This window comes from Cynocephalus volans, chromosome 9 (genome assembly GCF_027409185.1).
Source record: "Cynocephalus volans isolate mCynVol1 chromosome 9, mCynVol1.pri, whole genome shotgun sequence".
Lineage (NCBI taxonomy): Eukaryota > Metazoa > Chordata > Mammalia > Dermoptera > Cynocephalidae > Cynocephalus > Cynocephalus volans.
Window position 1 is genome coordinate 131,702,763 of NC_084468.1, and position 22,862 is coordinate 131,725,624.

Below are 22,862 nucleotides of genomic sequence, written 5' to 3' on the forward strand. Positions count from 1 at the left end.
AGTTTAAAACTCATCTCAACTTCCTTTGATTAAGATTGGTTTCAAGATTGATAACTTTATATCTAGACTTGTTGTACTTGTGCATTTACAATGACATCAAAAAATATAGATTTCATAAATAAGTCTTCATATCTATCATCCAGATGTACTATTTCAGGTGCATTTTTTTCTGAACCTGTCTGAAATATAAACGTTTCTTATTGGTATATTCTACTTTTTAGCAGACCAGAAATAGCATGACAGCATCTCTTATGTTTATTTTTGTTTTAGGCACTATAATTTTGACCTTGCTTCTGATAATTATCGGTATGTAAAAATAGAAAAGAGCCATTAACCCAGATAAAGCACCCTTTTTTGAAAATGCTGAAAGTAGTGTTGGATTCCAGATCAGATCCTGTTTTTTGATTTCTCAAATAAAAATCATGTTCAGTAGGAAATCTAATAAACCGTTGAATGGGGTGAAAACATTGTTTCTCATAACTGAGCTTTGCTTTCTTTACTTATTAGTTAAACTCAGCAAGGATGGAAGGCAGGACTGGCATGGAATGGATGTGTCTTGATATATTATGAAACTTTACAGCTGAGCTCTACAGCCCCTGGGCTGAGGTCAAGTGAAGGTGGAAGAGATGACTTCATGCAGACTCCTGCCAGAAGCTTGATATCCGATGTCAACTGCTGACAGCAAGCCAAGTGCATTCGCTGAAGCCTGGACACCGTACAACAAGCTTGGTGCCTCGTGTGACTACGTAATTGGTCCATACACCTCTGATTAGACTATTTATAAACACTGAGGAATCTTCAGGTTGATACAAATTTCTCTACAGAGGAAAAGTAGGGCTTAGCCGTATTCACCAACAACCCCATTGACCTGACTCTGAGGTGTACATGTTAAGACTAATGAATATAATTGATCCCATCACTTTATGTAAAGATATATTTTAGAGCTAAATTTCCCTCTTCAGATAAAATGATCACCTCTGTCAGAATAATTTGCCTGTTTATTTGCATGTTGCCTATTCCCTCCCACATTAGAATACAAAGTCCATAAGAGGGCAGCTGGTGTCTGTTGTGTTCACTGCTGGGCTCCCCAACACCTAGAAGAGTCCCTGGACCATCAGAGCTTTAAAAAATATTTATTGAATGAATGATAAATAATGAAAATAAGAAATACTAAACCCAGGTTAGTGGTTACCAGTGGGTAAAGAAAAGAGAGGAATAAAACTAGGAGAGGAACACAGGAGTGTCACCTGTATTTGCAATATTGTGTCACCTTGAAAAAGATTTGATATAAATATGCCATAATGCTGAGCTCTGCACAACTGGTTGGAGCACATATTATGTAATTAAAAATTATATATGGTTTCAATTCATATAGAGAAAAAGGTAAAATTGTTTTTCTTATTGTTTTGTCTTTTAAAGTTGATTCTTTTAAAGTTAACTCTTTCTTATTAACTGTATATGTCTCATCTCTTTTTTGTTAGAAGAAGTCATTAGAACCACCTCTTTTTTTTTTTTTTTGCTTAATTTTGTAATTGACAGCTTCAGACAATACAGTACAGTTAGTCAAAGGTTTAATATTTACCTGTATATTTGACTAGTTTAAATTATTCAAGCCCATAGCGGCTTGAGATTCCAAGTTATTTGAATGAAAGCACTTTATTGATTAAATTGACCAAATAATTTTAATATTTTTTTCAGCTTCTTCCATAGACATCCTTTGAAGACTACAGAAAGCTGCTTCTTACATATTGCCTTCCAGATCTTATTATTTTCAAAAATATATTTTATGTCTCTTGGATTATACATCAAATATTTTAAAGTTGAGCAAACTTCTATCGCTTTTCTGAATACGTAAATGGTAGTGCCAAACAACTGATAAGTAGAGTGAAAATATCCATCTTTAATATTGACACTGGAATGTTTAGAGCTAAAGTATTTTTTTGGCAACTGTTTGACAGTTGGAGATCTTTCTTTCCTCTCTATCATGGACTCTCCATACTTGAAGCTTCGAGTTAATTCTGTGGTCTGTAGGAAGTAGTATAACAAGACTGAGTACCCAAAAAATGTTATTGAAGAGATTTCACAGTGCAAAAATCTAGAACATGTTACAACCCATTTGTAAGGAGGTTTCCCTGAGGTTCCACTCTATACCATAAACAATGGCCTGCTGGTCTCCTCTCCGTTCATTCATTCATTCATTCATTCATTCATTCATTCATTCATTCATCCAATATGCTTTCTGAAGGTCCCTGCCGTCAGGAAGATGGGCCTAATAGCAGAATATTATGTGAGTATTGTCATTGGACAGAAACATTCTTCCTTCTGCATAAAGTCACATAACAAGTCCAAACATATCCCTTTGGAGCTTTGGGGGCTCTATTTTCCTCCCTGGGATAATAAGTGAAGAGGAAAAGATCCCTCAAAAGTCATGCAGAAAGAGAATATCAACATTCTTAAAACATTGTTCAACTCTGATTTTATTTGAAATATCTAGGAAATTTATGGAACAGCCTATCTAAGGCTTTTCTTCAGTACTTTTGGGTAAAACTTTCTCATACTGGTCTAATACAGTGATCTATTTTATGCTTTTCCTCCTAATGTTCCCTCTCTCTAAAACACCTTTATTTCCTCTTCCAAATGGAATAAAATCCATTCTCCAAGACTCAGTTTGAATGGACCCAACCCCCCTCTCAAAAGCCTTCTCCAGTCCTTCTGGTAGGAGTCTTTTCTGCTTTCTCTGAATTTCCTGAGCATCTTCATTTACTGACCTAGTGACATTTAGACCATTTTCAGCATATCTAATACCTATCTATGTGCTTCACATGATAAACTTTTGGAAAGAACTGGGTACTATTTATCTTTGAACCCTCCATCTTTCCCAGAGAAATATTTTGTATCCAATAGGCTATCAATAGATGCATGCCGAATACTAATTGAATAGTATCACTCTCTTTTCCACAGAAGAAAAGTCTCAAAAACTACAGTTTGGCAACACATCTTTTTCATTTCCAATCAGTCTATCTCCTTTACAAAATAAAAGGCTGGAGAATTAGCCTGTCTAAAAATCCTATCAAAAAAAAAAACAAAAAAAACAAAAAAACTAAACAAACTCCACCCAAATCCCAGAACCAATAATAGCAGCTATAAACCAGCTGCTATACCTTTTAAGCTCCAGGAATCTGGCATAACCTGGTTTCTCAGAAATCTCAGCGCTATTGAACGTCTGATTCTTTGGCAGTACAATTCTTAACATCAACATGAAGGGCCTGATTAGTTAACGGATCCTTCAGGTTCTTTAATCTTCCTACTTCTCCCCCTGTTCTGCTTGACGCTTAGATAACAGATGAAAACAAAAGCTGAAACTGAAGGTCTGGCCAAAGGATATAAAGAGGGTAAACAGATAAAAATAGATTCTCATTTTGAATTACTTGTGCATTTCAATTATAAATTAAATTAAAATAACAAATATCTCAATCAGACTTTTCCCTTAGGTAATCCAAATGTATCTATACTTTGTTATTTTGTTTGTTTTTGGGGCATGCTTGTCTAAATTACCTGATGTAATTTCAGTACGTGGTATAATTTTCCTCTCTGATACACATCACTAGCCGCTACATATTGTACTGGATAATTTTCCTCAAAAGAAGCTTATTTTTTTCTTACAGGTTAAAAGTCATATCTAGGTCATACAGTGAGTTATTCTTAAAATTCAGCTGTATATTCTGGGTTTTTATAAATTAGGAAATTCAGAGCTTTCCATAAGTGTTAAAAATCCAGGTGCCATTAAATATCAAGCTTCTTTAGAACACATGAAACAGGATTCCATTAACAAATAATTGAACTCCAATGAAATCTTTCCAGAAAACATTACCCAAAGCAAAAGAAAGAAGTAATAAGATAAATGTAGTGAGATTTCAGCCTGGCCGGTTAGCTCAGTTGGTTAGAGCTGGTGCTGATAACACCGAGGTCAGGGGTTTGGATCTCCCTACTGTAGGTTGCCAAAAAAATAAAATAAAAATAAGAGAGAGAGAGAGAGAGATTTATAAGAAAGATAAGAAAACAGTCTGGCAGTTCATCAAAATGTTAAAAATAGAGTTACCATATGACCCAGCAATTTCACTCCTAGACATATACTGAAAAGAAAAACAAACAAAAAAATGTACACAAAAACTTGTACATGAGTGTTCAAAGTAGTTATTCATAATAGCAAAAAAGGGGAAAATGGGTCAAATGTCCATCAACAGATGAATGGATAAACAAAATATCGTATCTCCGTACAACTGAATAGCCTAGCAATAAAAAGGAATGAAGTAGTGATGGCATGTTAAAAACATTGCTGAAGAAGCCAGACACAAAAGACAATTTACTGTATGATTTCATTTACGTGAAGTGCCCAGAAAAGGCAAATCCATAGATTCAGAAAACAGTTAGTGCCTATGTTTGGGGGAGGGGGGAGGAGGGGTTCAGGAGAAATATGGAGTGACTGCTAATAGGTACGAGTTTCCTTTTAGGGTATTGAAAATGTTCCAACATGGATTGTGGTGATGGATGGCCCAACTCTGAATATACCCAAAACCATTGAATTATGCACTATAAATGCATGAATTGCATGGTATATGAATTACATTTTAATAAAGCTGTTTATATATATGTATATACGCACATATATATATGCAGGGACTTAAAATCCAATTTATTCACTTATTCACTATTTTATTCATTCGTGTATATATGATATATACAAGTATATTCACTTCCCGAGATAGGCCTTCCCTGACATTGCCTCTCTATCTCCATCTCTGTCTCTACCGTGAGCATGTCCTCATGGCACCCCTTTACTTTCCCTTCAAAGCACATTTCACATTTGTAATCACACTACAGTCTTTATGACCAAAGGGTCTTATCTGTTTTCGTCACTGATGTATGTGTAGTTCCTAGCACAGTGTGCATGGCCTATGAGCAAATATGAAACATTGCACACTAAATAGAAAGACCTTTAAACACTCTAAGAGAACATATAAATAAAGGGTACTTCAAAAAGTTCATGGAAAGATTCGTATTACCTTTCAATTCTAGTTTTCCATGAATTTTTTGAAATACCATCATATAATTATATGAAAGTGTACATGTTAATAATAAAAATGGAAAACACAAAAAATTTCCTTCAGTGGAATTTTAATCCCAAGTCTTCCAAGTTTGTATAAATTATGCTTCAAATCAAAGGAGATCATAGATGGATTTCAAAACTGTGATATTCCTGACATTGTATGCAGAATGTTCTTCATATACGTTCTTTTTCTGGGAAATTATATACAAGGGGTTTTCAAAGAGTTCATAGAAAGTTTCATATTATTTTTTTAATTCCATGAACTTTTTGAAGTATAGTTAAATTTTTAAGCATTAAATAAGCCCCCAAATGGCCACTGCTGGGCCTTGATCAAAAAGATCCCAGGAGGTTTTTCAAGATGGCGGCGGCTGCGGCGGCTGGCGTGGAGTAGCTGAGGTGGAAAAGGTGGCCACTGGGCCTCAGGCAGCCGGGAAACTTGTGGACCTTCCTCTGGCCATCTCTTAAGGGAGGACTGCTGCTGCTGGCCGGTCGTGGGGGCTCAACGCCACTTTGCCCCCGGCAGGAGAGGCTGCCTCATTTACAGGCAACAGCTTTGAAGTGTGGAGCAGGAAAAGAACTGATTCTTAGCTGCAAAAGCGAGTCTTGAAACAGGGAACACGGCGCCAGGGCTGCTGTGGATGCAGCCAGGATCCCGGAGGCTGGGGCCGCACTGAAGGCGGCCAGCTGCCCTATTCAGGATTTGAGGTTTCAGGCCGGCATTAAAGAAGATTCCTGGGAGCGCCCGAGCGGCGCCGCGACTGAACAGCCCGAGGCGGCAGCGCGGAGAACACGGAAGGCAACAAACCAGAGACAGAGCGAGCGCCCGACCTGGCACAGCACTGTGAGTGATCCCTGGCACAGCTCTGTTCGGGGGGTGGATGCCCACGCGGCTCCCGCCTGCACCACCAGGCCACTCATTGCCCCGGTGCTGCCTCCATTTTCCCAGGTGCGGGCAGCTCCGCCCTGCTTGGCCATCACTGAGCCCATTTGCTTGGCCTGGCGCTGGGCTTTCCGGACCCTGCGGGCCGGCCTCCTCTCCCACTCCCTCCGCGGTTCTCTGGTGGGGCTGGGGGTGTGGGGCGTCCCGACCAGTGTTGGGAAGACTAGGAAGTATGGGCGGGCTGACTGTCACTCCACCACACCCTGGACTCCGGCCCCGGTAAACTTCCTGTTACTGGGAGGCAGATACCATCTCTGCGACCACCAGTTTGGAAAAAAGCCTAACGAATTTCTGGTTGGGAATAGTGTGGTAGGAGAGTTCCCAGGTCCGCTTGAACCTGCCGGAGAGCAGGCTGCAGGCGGGCACTAGACTCGGTTTATACCGGGGGGATACAAAGGTGAACAAGACCCGAGAAAGATCTACACAGTGCTACAAAGGCACCCAGAGAGACCGGTCGTCTGTGCCTAGCAGAAACCTGGTAGACTTCCTGGGCGAGGCGGTGCTGAGCAGGGTCTTGAAGGCCCAGCTGATAGACGAGGGGTGCAGAAGACACGCCCCAGCCCAGCACAGTGTGCACAGAGGGGGGAGACGTGCGGCCAGGGAGGCGGAGACTCGACAGAAACCACACACCCGGTGGGGTCGCCACTGCACGATCTAACAGCCTGGGCCAGAGCACACGGAACGGGGAGAAGTCCTGTACAGACAGTGAAAGCTCAACAGAGATCACACACCCTGTGGTATGTGATCCACCAGCCCAGCAGAGTCCAAGCTGACCAGAAAGGTGGATCCCCGGAGAAGCCCAAGACCCGAGGCAACCACACACACAAGACACTAGAGGCCAACTGAGCAGTCACGGCGGGAGCCATACCAAATTGGCAACCACAGCAACATCCTACTTAGTCATTAGTCTCAAACCGGTGGACTGTGAAACCCCCTGCCACAATGAATAAACACCAAAAAAAAGACACCAGAAATACAAAAAATCAAGAAAGTACACCACCAAAAGTTAATAAATCTCATACTCTAGATCCTATAGAACAAGAAGCCCTTGAAATAACTGACAAGGAATTTCGAGTGATAATTCTAAGGAAACTGAATGAGATACAAGAAAACTCAGCTAGACATCATGATGAAATGAGGAAAAGTATACAGGATCTGAAAGAGGAAATATACAAGGAAATCAATGTCCTGAAAACAAATGTAGCAGAACTTGCTGAACTGAAGAAGTTATTCAGCGAAATAAAAAACACAACGGAGAGTTTAACCAGCAGGCTTGTCGAAGTTGAAGAGAGAACCTCTGAACTTGAAGATGGGCTGTTTGAAATAACACAAGCAGACAAAAAGAAAGAAAAAATAATCAAGGACATGGAAGAAAATCTGAGAGAGATATCAGACAACCTCAAGCGCTCAAATATCCGAGTCATGGGTATTCCAGAAGGGGAGGAAAATGGAGATTCCATTGAAAACATATTCAACAAAATAGTGGCAGAAAACTTCCCAGGTATAGGAAAAATCACAGATCTTCAGATCCAGGAAGCTCAACGATCTCCAAACGTATTCAACCCAAAAAGGCCTTCTCCAAGACATGTCATAGTCAAATTGGCAAAACTCAGAGACAAAGAGAGAATCTTAAAAGCTGCAAGAGAGAAGCGTCAAATCACCTATAAGGGAGCCCCAATCAGGTTAACATCAGACTTTTCATCACAAACCCTAAAAGCTAGAAAGGAATGGGATGATATTTTCAAAATACTAAAAGACAAAGATTGCCAGCCAAGAATACTCTACCCTGCAAGGCTATCCTTCCGAAATGAGGGGCAAATAGTATATTTCTCAGACAAACAAAAACTGCGGGAGTTCACTACCACAAGACCACCCTTACAAGAAATCCTCAAGGGAGTACTGGGTTTGGTTCCTGAAAAATAACTACCACTGCCATAAAAACCTAAGAAAAATCTAAACCCGCTAGTACAATAAAAATGGCATTCATGAAGAGAAAACAAGCTAACAAAAACACTATCTACAACCTAAGGAACCAACAAACAAAGAAACCAAACAGTAAATCAGAAAGCAAGGAACAAAAGACACCTAAGACAACCAAACAACCAATAAAATGCTAGGAATAAATCAACACCTTTCAATAACAACTCTTAACGTTAAAGGCTTAAATTCCCCAATTAAAAGACACAGACTGGCTGACTGGATCAAAAAGCAGGACCCAACTATATGCTGCCTACAAGAGACCCACCTCACCCATAAAGATTCACACAGACTAAGAGTGAAAGGATGGAAAAAGATTTACCATGCAAACAGAAAAGAAAAACGAGCTGGAGTGGCTATTCTTATATCTGACAAAATAGACTTTAAACTAAAAACCATAAAAAGAGACAATGAGGGACACTACTTAATGATAAAAGGACTGATCCATCAAGAAGACATAACAATCATAAATATGTACGCACCCAATGTTGGAGCAGCCAGATTTATAAAACAAACTCTATTAGACCTAAAGAAGGAAATAGACACTAATACCATAATAGCAGGGGACCTGAACACTCCACTGTCAATATTAGACAGATCATCTAGGCAAAGAATCAGTAGAGAAACACAAGATCTAAACAAGACTCTAGACCAATTGGAATTGGCAGATATCTACAGAACATTCCACCCAACAACCTCAGAATATTCATTCTTCTCATCAGCACATGGATCATTCTCCAGGATAGATCACATATTAGGTCACAAATCAAGTCTCAATAAATTCAAAAAAATTGGAATTATCCCATGTATCTTCTCAGACCACAATGGATTAAAACTAGAAATTAATAACAAACAAAACTCTGGAAACTATACAAACACATGGAAATTAAACAGCATTCTACTTAATGACATATGGGTCCAAGAAGAAATCAAGCAGGAAATCAAAAAGTTTATTGAAACTAATGAAAACAATGATACATCATACCAAAACCTGTGGGATACTGCAAAAGCAGTATTGAGGGGAAAATTTATTGCATTAAATGCTCACTTCAGAAGAATGGAAAGCTGGCAAGTGAACAACCTAACACTTCACCTTAAAGAACTAGAAAAACAAGAACAATCCAATCCTAAAGTTAGCAGACGGAAAGAAATCATTAAGATCAGAGCAGAACTGAATGAAATTGAAAACCAAAAAACAATTCAAAAGATCAACGAATCAAAAAGTTGGTTTTTTGAAAAGATAAATAAAATTGACAAACCATTAGCATGGCTAACAAAAAAAAGAAGAGAGAAGACTCAAATAACAAAAATTAGAAATGAAAAAGGCGATATTACAACTGATTCATCTGAAATACAAGGAATCATTCGAGACTACTATAAACAACTATATGCCAACAAATTTGAAAATCTGGAGGAAATGGATAAATTTCTGGACACACACAAGCTCCCAAAACTGAACCGTGAAGACGTAGAAAATTTGAACAGACCAATAACAATAAAGGAGATTGAAGCTGTTATCAGAAGGCTCCCAACAAAGAAAAGCCCAGGACCAGATGGATTCACAGCAGAATTTTACCAAACATTCAAAGAGGAAATGACACCGATTCTTTACAAACTATTCCAAAAGATTGAAACGGATGCAAATCTCCCAAACTCATTCTATGAAGCAAACATCATCCTGATACCAAAACCAGGTAAAGATATAACCAAAAAAGAAAACTACAGGCCGATATCCTTGATGAATATAGATGCAAAAATCCTCACTAAAATACTAGCAAACAGAATACAGCAACACATACGAAAAAGTATTCATCACGATCAAGTGGGATTCATCCCAGGGATGCAAGGTTGGTTCAACATACGCAAATCAATAAATGTGATACACCATATTAATAAACTCAAACACAAGGACCATATGATCATCTCTATAGATGCTGAAAAAGCATTTGATAAAGTTCAGCACTCATTCATGACAAAGACCCTCTATAAGTTAGGTATAGAGGGAAAGTATCTCAACATAATTAAAGCCATATATGACAAACCCACTGCCAATATCATCCTGAATGGGGAAAAGCTGAAAGCTTTTCCTTTAAGAACAGGCACTAGACAAGGATGCCCACTCTCACCACTCCTATTCAACATAGTGTTGGAAGTACTAGCCAGAGCAATCAGAGAAGAGAAGGAAATAAAGGGCATCCAGATTGGAAAAGATGAAGTCAAACTGTCCCTGTTTGCAGATGACATGATCCTATATATCGAACAGCCTAAAACCTCTACAAAAAAACTGTTGGAATTGATAAATGATTTCAGCACAGTAGCAGGATACAAAATCAACACACAAAAATCAGTAGCATTTCTTTTCTCCAATAGTGAACATGCAGAAGGAGAAATCAAGAAAGCCTGCCCATTTACAATAGCCACCAAAAAAATAAAATACCTAGGAATTGAGTTAACCAAGGAGGTGAAAAATCTCTATAATGAGAACTACAAACCACTGCTGAGAGAAATTAGAGAGGATACAAGAAGATGGAAAGATATTCCATGCTCTTGGATTGGAAGAATCAACATAGTGAAAATGTCCATACTACCCAAAGTGATATACAAATTCAATGCAATCCCCATCAAAATTCCAAAGACATTTTTCTCAGAAATGGAAAAAACTATTCAGACATTTATATGGAACAATAAAAGACCACGAATAGCCAAAGCAATGCTCAGCAAAAAAAATAAAGCTGGAGGCATAACACTACCTGACTTTAAGCTATACTACAAAGCTATAATAACCAAAACAGTATGGTACTGGCATAAAAACAGACACACTGACCAATGGAATAGAATAGAGAATCCAGAAATCAACCCACACACTTACTGCCATCTGATCTTTGACAAAGGCACCAAGCCTATTCACTGGGGAAGGGACTGCCTCTTCAGCAAGTGGTGCTGGGATAACTGGATATCGATATGCAGGAGAATGAAACTAGATCCATACCTCTCACCGTATACTAAAATCAACTCAAAATGGATTAAGGATTTAAATATACACCCTGAGACAATAAAACTTCTTAAAGAAAACATAGGAGAAACACTTCAGGAAATAGGACTGGGCACAGACTTCATGAATACGACCCCAAAAGCACGGGCAACCAAAGGAAAAATAAACAAATGGGATTATATCAAACTAAAAAGCTTCTGCACAGCAAAAGAAACAATTAAAAGAGTTAAAAGACAACCAACAGAGTGGGAGAAAATATTTGCAAAATATACATCTGACAAAGGATTAATATCCAGAATATATAAGGAACTCAAACAACTTTACAAGAAGAAAACAAGCAACCCAATTAAAAAATGGGCAAAAGAGCTAAGTAGGCATTTCTCTAAGGAAGATATCCAAATGGCCAACAGACATATGAAAAAATGCTCAACATCACTCAGCATCCGGGAAATGCAAATCAAAACCACATTGAGATACCATCTAACCCCAGTTAGGATGGCTAAAATCCAAAAGACTATGAACGATAAATGCTGGCGAGGCTGCGGAGAAAAAGGAACTCTCATACATTGTTGGTGGGACTGCAAAATGGTGCAGCCTCTATGGAAAATGGTATGGAGGTTCCTTAAACAATTGCAAATAGATCTACCATACGACCCAGCCATCCCACTGCTGGGAATATACCCAGAGGAATGGAAATCATCAAGTCGAAGGTATACCTGTTCCCCAATGTTCATCGCAGCACTCTTTACAATAGCCAAGAGTTGGAACCAGCCCAAATGCCCATCATCAGATGAGTGGATACGGAAAATGTGGTACATCTACACAATGGAATACTACTCAGCTATAAAAACGAATGAAATACTGCCATTTGCAACAACATGGATGGACCTTGAGAGAATTATATTAAGTGAAACAAGTCAGGCACAGAAAGAGAAATACCACATGTTCTCACTTATTGGTGGGAGCTAAAAATTAATATATAAATTCACACACACACATACACACACACACACACACACACACACACACACACACACAAACGGGGGGGGGGAAGAAGATATAACAACCACAATTATTTGAAGTTGATACAACAAACAAACAGAAAGGACATTGTTGGGGGGGAGGGGAGGAGGGAGAATGGAGGGAGGTTTTGGTGATGGGGAGCATTAATCAGCTACAATGTATATCGACAAAATAAAATTAAAAAAAAAATAAAAATAAAAAAAAAATAAAAAAAAATAAAATAAATAAAAAATAAAAAAAATAAAAATAAAAAATAAAAAAATAAAAAAATAAAAAAGATCCCAGGTGTTTGTGAAATTCAAAACAGGAATCGTCCTCTTTTTCACTATCCCCATCTAATCCAACATCAATCCCTGTTGATAATAACACTTAAATGTTTACGAAATTTGCCTTCATGACTCTATTTCTTCTCCTATTCCTTTGGCTCAGCCATTTGTACTTTCCTGCCTGGACCTAGCTACCCTCCCCACCACCAGCGGAGAGGCGCTCACATTATTCCTCAGTGAATTAGTCTTCGCAGATGCTGTAGCAAACAAACAACTCTCGGGTGGATGACTACAGTACGCGTATCTGCAACGATTATTGTTTTACTTTCCTCTTTTCCAGTTAGTATACATAAAAGGCACAATTGGATTCCTATGAACAAAGAATATTATTAATTGTCTCTATATTCATGTCTGGAACATAGTAGCCGTTCAGCAGTTTTCTTTTTGTTTTAATTGAACAGATCTGTAATCCCCCAAATGCCTAATACGTGCTTTGCACATGAGAGAGGCTTAATAATACTGAACGAAGGAATAATATTTCCATATGCTATGTATTTATGTTGGTGCATATTCTTTGTGTTCCTTATGTAGGCTTTCTTCTAAAACCTTCTAGGGAGAAAAAGGCAAAAGCCTTGAAAACAGTAGGAGTTGACTTCTACATATGGTGCTTTAAGAAACTGATGTGTTTTAAAACTAAAGCAAATCTCATTAACAGAATAAAACCCCAGTATACATTTATAGTGCAGAGAGGGTGAAATTTAATGTAGTCCTAGAAGTAGCTACCTTGAAATTGCCATCTTGTTCCAAGGAGATTTCCAGATTATTTTATTATTTTGATGTAAATTTATAACTTGAATTTTGAAAGCTGTTTTATCAAAGATTTTTCCACAGTGTAGAATTAGCCTATTAGGTTTATTCCATTTTTCTCCTTCTTATAAAGCTGTAATGTATAGTTAGTTATGACCTAATAAAGACCTTATACAACAAAGCACACTGATTCTCAAACAGCTGCTGTATTGTGGTGCCACAAGCAGCATAAAGGGTATATTTTGCATTTGATTGTGGTTCCACTTTGGTTAATTACCAGAGGTGCTTAACATGGTAGCTAGACCCACTGTGGTAGACAATATATTTTCAAATGAGGAGGTAAATGCTTAGGTTTTTAAAAGTCCTTTATAACTAAAGGATGGGAATAAGAAGGCATTTAAAATCTTTGAAGAGCAAACTTGTGTTAGATTATCGGTGTCAGATCGCCTTGCATTATATCATATATAATAAGCAATTGCACAGCTCCAACTTCCAAACCAGCATTTTGCAAAATGAATACCCCGGCTATCCATCATCCCTGGAAATGTGCTCATCAAGTTCCCTGGTGACACTTCCTTTACTGATACACTATACTTCTCATTCAGCCATTAACTAGCTATTGCCCTTGAGCAAATACTTAAGGCTTAATTACATCATCTGTAATGAGTCTAAGGTCTTTACTTGTATGAGTATTAAGTTATGGTGGCTGAAGTTGATCAAATATTGAAGTTCTTTCCAGTTCCAAGGTCTAGTATCCAGAACTTACTCAGCATTCTCATGCTTAGTAAGGTAAGGCTAATTTTAACAAAATAAAAATATAATGGTAGAGTCAAAGGAAGGCACTAGTGACCAGCTGAAAACACTGAACATCTTCAGAATTTTTAAAGTTCTAGTCTGTCCTCATCTCTGCAATCCCACTGACATTACTTTGGTTATCCTAGTGTTGTTCTGGAGTGGGGGGCAAGGAGGAGGGGGACCACTAAACTGATGATTGATATCCTAAAATAATCTTAGCTATAATCTCAGCTTGTCCGTGGTGAGCAACGGGATTTATTTCGCTCACCTGCCATTTCTTACCTTAAATACTTCCTAAGCCCTCTGAATAATTCCTGAACATCTCTCTCTTAGCAGATAATCTTCCCTCTTAGAGATCGTCATGGGAGAACACTTTCCACTCCGCACCTGTTCTTATCATCAACACACATTCCATGAAGAAAACTGTTAAAATATGTTTTTCTAAATATTCCCTTTCTCTGCTGTATTCCTGTATTATCCCCTACAGTCTATAACAGTGGCCAAATCTCTTACATCTTAAAAAACAAAACAAAACAAACACTCAAACTTACATCCCTCTGTAGTTACTCTTGTGGAGCTGCCAGTCTCTGCTCAGTAAGCTCCAAGGAGAGTAGCCCATGCATGCTCTCTCCACTTATTTCGTGTTCATGTTCAGAATCTACCTCGACAACTCCACTACAAGCAATTCAGGCAAAGGTCGCCGAGTCTTATTTTCCAAAGTCTAATGGAAATTAACAGTGCTTAATTTACTACTCACTTGTTTTTGAATTTCTGAATATTAGAGCTTGTTTTGCATTTTTCCCCCCCTCTGGCTTCTGAGATATTTCACTTTCCTAATGTTCTTCGCTTACTTCATCCTTCTTAATTAGCTTTGCTGCTGGCTCTTCTTCCTCTCTCTGCTATGTGCATATTAATGTCTTTCCCACCCGCAACCAGGAATTTTCCTTGGCCTTTTCTCTCTTCTCATTTTTATTATTATTAATTTGTGATCATATTCATTTCCATGGATGGATGAAAATTATTCATATTCTATAGGTATTTCTAATTTAAACAAATTTAAAATGCAATGAATCTTTTCCTCCAAACATGGACCTATTAAAAGAGAGAATATTTATGAGGGTACTTCAAAAAGGTCATGGAAAATAGAATTAAAAGATAATATGAATCCTTTCATGAACTTTTTGAAGATATCTGGTATAATCAGTAAAAAAGAAAAAAAAAGTAAAGATTTTTTTGTGTATTCTGTACTTGAAGAGGTAACAAAACCAAATGACTTTGAAAGAATTGGGAGGACATTACACATGACAGAGCTAAAAATGGCTACTTACAGAAATTTGGATATTCATGTTGATAAAACTGATATTGAGAGAAATTGCATCTCTGCCTTCCAGTGGAATATCGCTTAAAACTTCTGTCACAGAACACTGGCTCGATGGACTTGGCATTTGATTCAAATTAAAATTCTTGAATTCACAAAACTTAAAGATATGGTACGTATTTTATATAGTGTGAAGCAATGAATTTTCAACTCAGAATCCCAAGAAAAATACCATTTCTAGGTTCTGTATATTGTGATTTTGTAGCTGGGATTGGAATAGGGAGGGTGGAAGACTAGGGGCTCTCAATCTAGTGTGAAAAATACTTAAAATATTATAATTTATATTAGCCATAAAAAACAAATATATAATTGTTTTAAAATGTTAATTATCATGACAAAGACTTTGAATGTTTATGTTTTACAAGAATGGGAATGGATTTCAAAGGCTTAAAAAATACTATATCTATGTCTTCTAACCTAAAAAAGCATTAAAAAGAGAGAGAGAACTTCATTGTTAAACCAATTATTTAATATAGAGGAGATTTTTGAAAAACTGCTTTAATATAAGATTATATATTCAGAAAACAAAACAGAAGTACAGTATTCATCCCAGTTGGAATTTGAGATTAGAAAGCAGTCTCATATCGAACTGGCTTTCATACTATCATTTGTTTAAAAAAATTCTCCATATAAAGGGCCCTTCACATGTTCTCCAGTGCTTTCCAGATGCTATAACCGGCCAAAGAATTTTGACTGCCCTGAATATAGTCCCTGAAGAATCTCTTATAAACGCTGACCTAGGAAATGCACGGAGCTCTGCGGAGGCGCCCTTCCTCAACAGATTCTGAAATTACGTCCAACCTTATATGTTTATACCTTCAGCCCATAGGTGGTAACACATTTTAATATTAATTACAGGATTGTTGTGATTAAAAGTTTTATATTCTCAAGCAGCTCTAATGTGTTCTTAATTTAAGCAACAATCTTCAACAAAAGTATTCCCCCAAAAAATGTTGGTGAAGAGATAAGGGCAAAGGTTGAAGTAGAGGACAGAAGCGGTAAGAGGAAACAGACATGCATTGGAAATATTTATGATGTGTGTTCTTCATTGGGTTAAACATTTATAGTGGTTAAGAATGTAACTCAGACTCCATGTTTCGATATTATTATTCCAAGAAAACTCAAAGCACTTTATGTTTTTAAAGTCATTAGGTTTGAATTGACTCTTGCCCACATTCTTCAAAGATTCCTTCATCAGCAGGATTTCAGAATAGAATTAATTCTCAATTATCTGAAATAATGGAGAGAATAAAAAGAATAGAAAACAAAATAATACTAGCAAAAAAGTGAGTAATATTCTGTAAAAAGGAATTAGTAACTCAGAATGGATCAAATACCTAAATATAAGCCCCGAAACTATACAACTTTTAAAAAGAAACATAGGTATTTTTCTCATCTTGAATTAAGCAATGGTTTCTTAAATATGTCACCCAAACCGCAAACAATAAAAGTAAATATAGATAACTGGACTTCATCAAAATTGAAAACTTTTGTGCATCAAAGTACATTATCAAGAAAGTAAAAAAACAACCCACAGAACTGGAGAAAATCTTTGCAAATTATCTATCTAATATGGTTCTAGTATCCAGAATACGTAAAGGACTCTTACAACTCAACAGTGAAAGGACAAACAACCAATTGAAGAATGGACAAGGTATTTGAATAGCTATCTCTTCAAAGACATACAAATGGCCAATAAGTACATAAAGATATGTTCAACATTATTACTTATTGGGGAACCGCCAATCAAATGAGATGTTTGATACAATTTAACACCCATTTGGACACACACACACACACACACACATCTATAAATAGCATATATATGAAAATAACATGTATATGAAAATAACAAGTGTTGGTGAGGATGTGGAAAAAACTGGAAACCTCATGCATTGCTGGTGGGAATATAAAATGATGCAGCCATGGTGGGAAACAATCTAGCAGTTCCTCAAAGAGTTAAAGATTGAGTTACCATATGACCCAGCAATTCCACTCCTAGATCTATACCCAAGAGAACTGAAAGCATATGTTCACGCAGACTTGTGTGAACACACAAATATTCACAGCAACCTCATTCATAATAGCCCAAGTGTTCATCAAATGATGAATGGATTAACAAAACGTAGTATATCCATACAATAGAATGTGATTCAGCCATAAAAGGAATGAAGTGCTGATATGTTTTCAACATGGATAAACCTTGAGACCATTATGCCAAGTGGAAGAAGCCAGTTACAAAAGGCTGTATGATTTTATTTATATGAAATGTTCAGGACAGGCAAATCCATAGAGACACAAAGTACATTTATGTTTGCCAGGAGATGGTAGGTAGGTGAGGAATAGGATATATTTGATTTCTTTCTTTGGGGGGTGATGAAATGTTCTGGAATGAGATAGTGTTGATGTATAATATTGTGAATATACCAATAAACTATTAGTTGTATGCTTTAAAAAGGTTAAAATGGTGAATTTGTTATGTGAGTTTTTCATCAACAGAAAATTTTTAAGTAATCAGCATGTTGTCTTGATTCACTGTAGGAGGGAATCAGAGAAGAACAAATGAGCATACATTTACACCATCATTTGTGACTAGTCCTCTGATATTTATAATTAGACCTCTGGCAAAGGATTCACCAAAGGAAACCACAGTGTACACAAGCCACAAGAACTCTTTATCAGTCAGAGTTCAATCAGGAAAATAGAAGCAATTATAGACATTAGAAGCAGAAGGGATTTAATATAATGAGTTTGGTGTGTTAAAAATCATGGAAAACAATGGAGTAAAGATCTGGGAAGGCAACACTAACTATCCAGATTATAACTGGTTTCCAGAGATTCGGGAAGTTTCTCTGGACACCCAGGTCTGCAATTATGGCTCACTGTTACCGAGTGCTCCATTACCTGGAGCACACATGGGCGATTCACAAGGCAGTGCCTGCAGGCTGCCACAAAGTCTCCCATTTTCCAAGGCCCATGTCTTTTCCTAGATTTGAGCAACTCTTTTTGGGGGAATGTAAAACTAGAGTCCTAGAGGGAAGAGAATCTTGTAAATGTAGTTTCTAAGTCTCAGGTTTGAGAACAGGGGAGAACACAGAAAGAAGCAGGCGTACATTGCAGTTGCCTCTTCCAAATAATAATCATAGTCCAGTACATTTTCCAAGAGTTAACTGCAGTTAAAATCTCAATCCCTCACAAATGTCACTATTAGCATTAGCAGACATTTATTCCAGTTTACATGACTGGCATTTTTTTCCTCACAAGAACTAAGGAATCAATATACATTATTTAAACCTACGAACTGTATTTTGGGCAAGTTTTCCTTTCACTGGTTCTTATTCTTTCACAGAAAATTCTATTGCTTTTTCATAGCAATAGACCTTCACCAAATCATCACAGGAGGTAGATATTTATAGAAAGCAAGCATTCAAATGAAAGCTGTATCTTTTTGGTTTATTTCAAGCCTACTAGGAAGGTTTTTTGTTTTTGTTTTTTTCTTGATGATAATTGTTCTCAATCTTGATTTCTGGAACAATCTAACCCAAATGATGTTGAAAACTGATATTTTAAAGAAAAACAAATGTATGTGGAGGAGAAAGGGTTAGTTATGGTTATACAAATTTCCTAAGATGAATTTAGGTTTGGAAAGATTGAGTTCCAGATTAGCCAAAGAGTTCATATTTTAATAATACTCTTGAAAGACATGCTATAAGTAAAGTCATCTTGCAATATATTCAAGAATTAAAAGCTAACAAAATCATCTCTTTACAACAGAAATTACAAGGCAGTCATATCATTAATAGATTTTAGATAAAATGTATTATGATTCTTTTAAGTTATACATGGTGAAGCTAATATAATTCTGCATGAATACTTTTGATGTTATAATCTAGTTACAGTTATATTATTCCCCTGATGTTTGAAATTAACTGTTTATAGGTTAATTTTGGATAAACTCTTAATGGAAGAGTTGGTTCTAGTTTACTTAGGGCTTAAATAATGAAATCAAGAAAACTTATCTGCTTTGAACTATGGCTTCCTAAATAAGCATGAGGGTTAGCTAATACTTAGTCTCTTTGAAAAATTTAAGATAATATTCTGCTTTTTCCTCTAGAGAATAACCTCATCACTGGCTCATGACCTAGGTGAAATAATGCTAATAATTCATGGAAGTTATTTTAATATAAATTTATCTGATTTGGAAAACATTTCATGTAAGTACATTGCTTATCTCCAAACATGTAAAAAAAGACTTGTAACATAGCTACTCTTAATGTAGCATCTGTTTTTATTTTACACTGACTTGATTTTCTACCACAACGTAAAATTTGTAAAAGCAAAATAAAATCTAATAAAATTTTAAAAAGATAAAATGTGAGACTTACCTCAAAATGGATTATTAATTAACTAGAATATTCCACAAATAATTTTCTACCTCTAAAACAAAAGAAAACAAAATTTAAGTCTATTTCAATTTCAAAATGCAGAGAGCTAATTCTTTTACCTAATCAAAGAATATTTGATGATTGTCAGTTGAGTTTCTGCAGGGCTGAGATCTTATTTTTTGTTCACTGTATCACAGCACTAGGCTGTGATGATCAATAAAAAATATGTTGAATGACTTGTAAGTTATAAATATTGTTAATGGGTTATACTATTAAGTAGATATGTCACATCAAGATCAAAATTATGTTTCTCATTAAGTGTAGTAAATTAGCGTGTGCTAGCCTGCTTCCCTCCAATGATAATCTTGCCTATATTTACTTTACATTGAGAATAACATTTTTTTAAAAAAACACAGACTCCATCTTAAAGATCATAGACTATAGCCTCTTTGGATAATATGCACTATTTTCCTCCTATGACATTTATTTTAATATTTCTCTGTGGTCTTAATTATGATGGGGAAAAAAACAGCTTAATACACAAGCAAAGAAACAAACATTTAATAAGTATAAAATAGAAGGGGTTCTTCTGTATCCCTTTCCAGCATGAATGATCCACTAAGACCCATTATTAATTCCTTCAATTCCTTTCAAAGTTCTTGCTCAAGAGCTTAGTGATTTGCTCCTTGAGCATGTGTGAGCCTTTGCCTTGCAGGTGAGGAATCTCGTCCAGGAGAATTCCTACCTTCTGTCAACCCCTACAGTTAGAAGAGAATAATTTTGAAATCAAAGATTTTAGAATTAAAATATTTTCGTGACAATTTAGAAACTGTCATTTGACTACCTAGCTAGCACAAAACCAAAAATAATTTGAGAGACAGGAATAAACAATGGAGTTATTAAATATCAGTCTGTCTTTTAGAACATGGTTTGAAAATAATATTTTGAAAGTTTTAGACTTAGATTCAATATAACAGTTTTTCTACTTCAATTTGCCATAAGTGTCCCTGCATAGACCCTAAAATACTTAAACTAGCCTCACTCATGAATCACATTCCAGATAAAGAAGAGTGTGACCCTTTATTCAGAAATGAGTAGAGAAAAAAAAAGAGTCTTGGAATCACAGAAACCAGTAGAGAGAGACTTTAAGGAAAAGTGATTTCAGCGGTGTCAGTGACTGCTGAGATCCCAAACAAAAGAGAGAAACTGTCTTATATAGCAAAAGTTTCCTACTCAGGTCCTCTATGCAAATGAAGGAGTCAAATTTGTTTAGTCCTGATTGGTGCAGGCTGCTAGGCAAAAGAGGGATTCTGGCTTGCTGAATTCTGGCTGGTTAACACTAGACAGGTCAGTCCATTGGCTTAGTTCAGGCGATGAAAAGGGGGCTTGCCAGGAGAGTTAGTTCTGGCATAAAATGGAACAGACAGTTGTGAAAGTCCTGAAGACACAGGGTATATGTGTAACCTTCAGTCAGCAAACGGCCGCTCAGCTCCATTCAGTATTTAGACTGAGTTTGCCCCTGAGGATCCATCTTGAAGGATTTAGCTCTTTTAGGGTTCACAAAAAAAGAGTGGTTTCAAGTGTAGTTGAGGATTAATGGAAGCCAGATTACTGAATTAAAGAATGAGAGATAAGGAAGTGGAGAAAGCAAGGACTGAAAAGTGTGAAAGCTTGACAGTGAAAGGAAGACAACAGAAGACTAATTATGTCCCCAAATTCCTTTAACTCTTCTCTCATTGAGACATAGAATATGTGTCCCATCCCTAGAATTTCTCACCCTGGGAATCCTTTACCAAAAAAATATGCTGTGCTAGTTTCCATAACCTGGTTTTTAGAAAATGGCAGCTTCTACTTGTTGTTTCTTGAAATACAGGCACCATTCTGTGAGGAAGCCCAAGCCATACTGTGGAGAGCCTTACATGGGGAAGAACCAACAGACACCACCAATTTTCTAGCCATTTGAAGAGAAATCATGGAGCTGGGGACAGGACCCCCCCCCGCCCACAACCAGGCACACTGCCAACACCTCAGAGACTGCCTGAAGTCCTGAGATATGGAGACGGGAGCCACCAGCAACTAGGTAAGGAGCATGCCAAAAACATCACTTCCATGTACATGGCCCACCACAGCCACCACAATAACCATGGCTGCTGTGAAAGTGGCTAGATGCCACAACCACTGTGCAGATGGTCTGCCAGCCTCTGGAGTACATTGACACAAGAAGAGTCACCAGCAGAGACCAAAGAAAAGAAGAGGATGTCTCTCTCCACAAAGCCCATTCCAGAGTGACAGAAGAAGCATCTGCTCTATGATAATATTGGGGACCTGAACACACCTCTCAGCATTGGACAGATCATCTAGGCAACAAATCAACAGAGTAACCATTACTCCTTCAGAAGGAGAGAAGAAATCTAGGGTAATTAGAGGGGGGAGGAGGAAAGAGAGGGGGATGGGGAGAGATTGGACAAGGGGCATAAAGAATAAGTATGATTTGTAACAATATATATGCAAGTAATATTGATTTGATCAACATAGGTCAGTGTTGAACTCCCAAAATATGTATAATCAATAATGATTAAAAAAACATTTTTTTAATTTAAAAAAATGAAAGGAAAAAAACAAACAAGAAAAGGAAGTGGATCCTCTATCTCCAGGTGAGCTGTTTCAGCTTATATGGTATGGGTGAGAGGTGAATCATCACCGAGCTCTGCCCAAAATACAGACTTGTGAACACAATGTATTATTGTTGTATAAGTCATTAAGTTTTGAAGTTGTTCATTATGCAGCAATAGATATGGTGATGTAGATATTGGTGGTGGAAGTGGTATGCTGCTGTAAGAAAAACCTAAAAACCGTGACATTGGCTTTAGGACTGGATGGTTATCAGAAGCTGGAAGGGCATTAAGGAATTTGCTTGTGGAAACCTAGAACACCTCAAGAAGAGTGCTTTTAAAAGACTAAAGGGATGAGGAGAATGTGAGCAGAGGTCTGAAGGGCTTCACAGTGCTGTTGGTGAGGGTTTAAAATAAAGTTAGGAAAATATTGTTGAAAGCTGGCAGAAAAGGAACTCTATATATCATGTTAGAAAGTTTGGTAACACTGTCACCTAAGAAATGTGGAAATAGGAACATGCCTACCGAATTTGGTTATCTAGCTAAGGAGATTTCCAGGCAAAGTGTTGAAGGTCCTGCT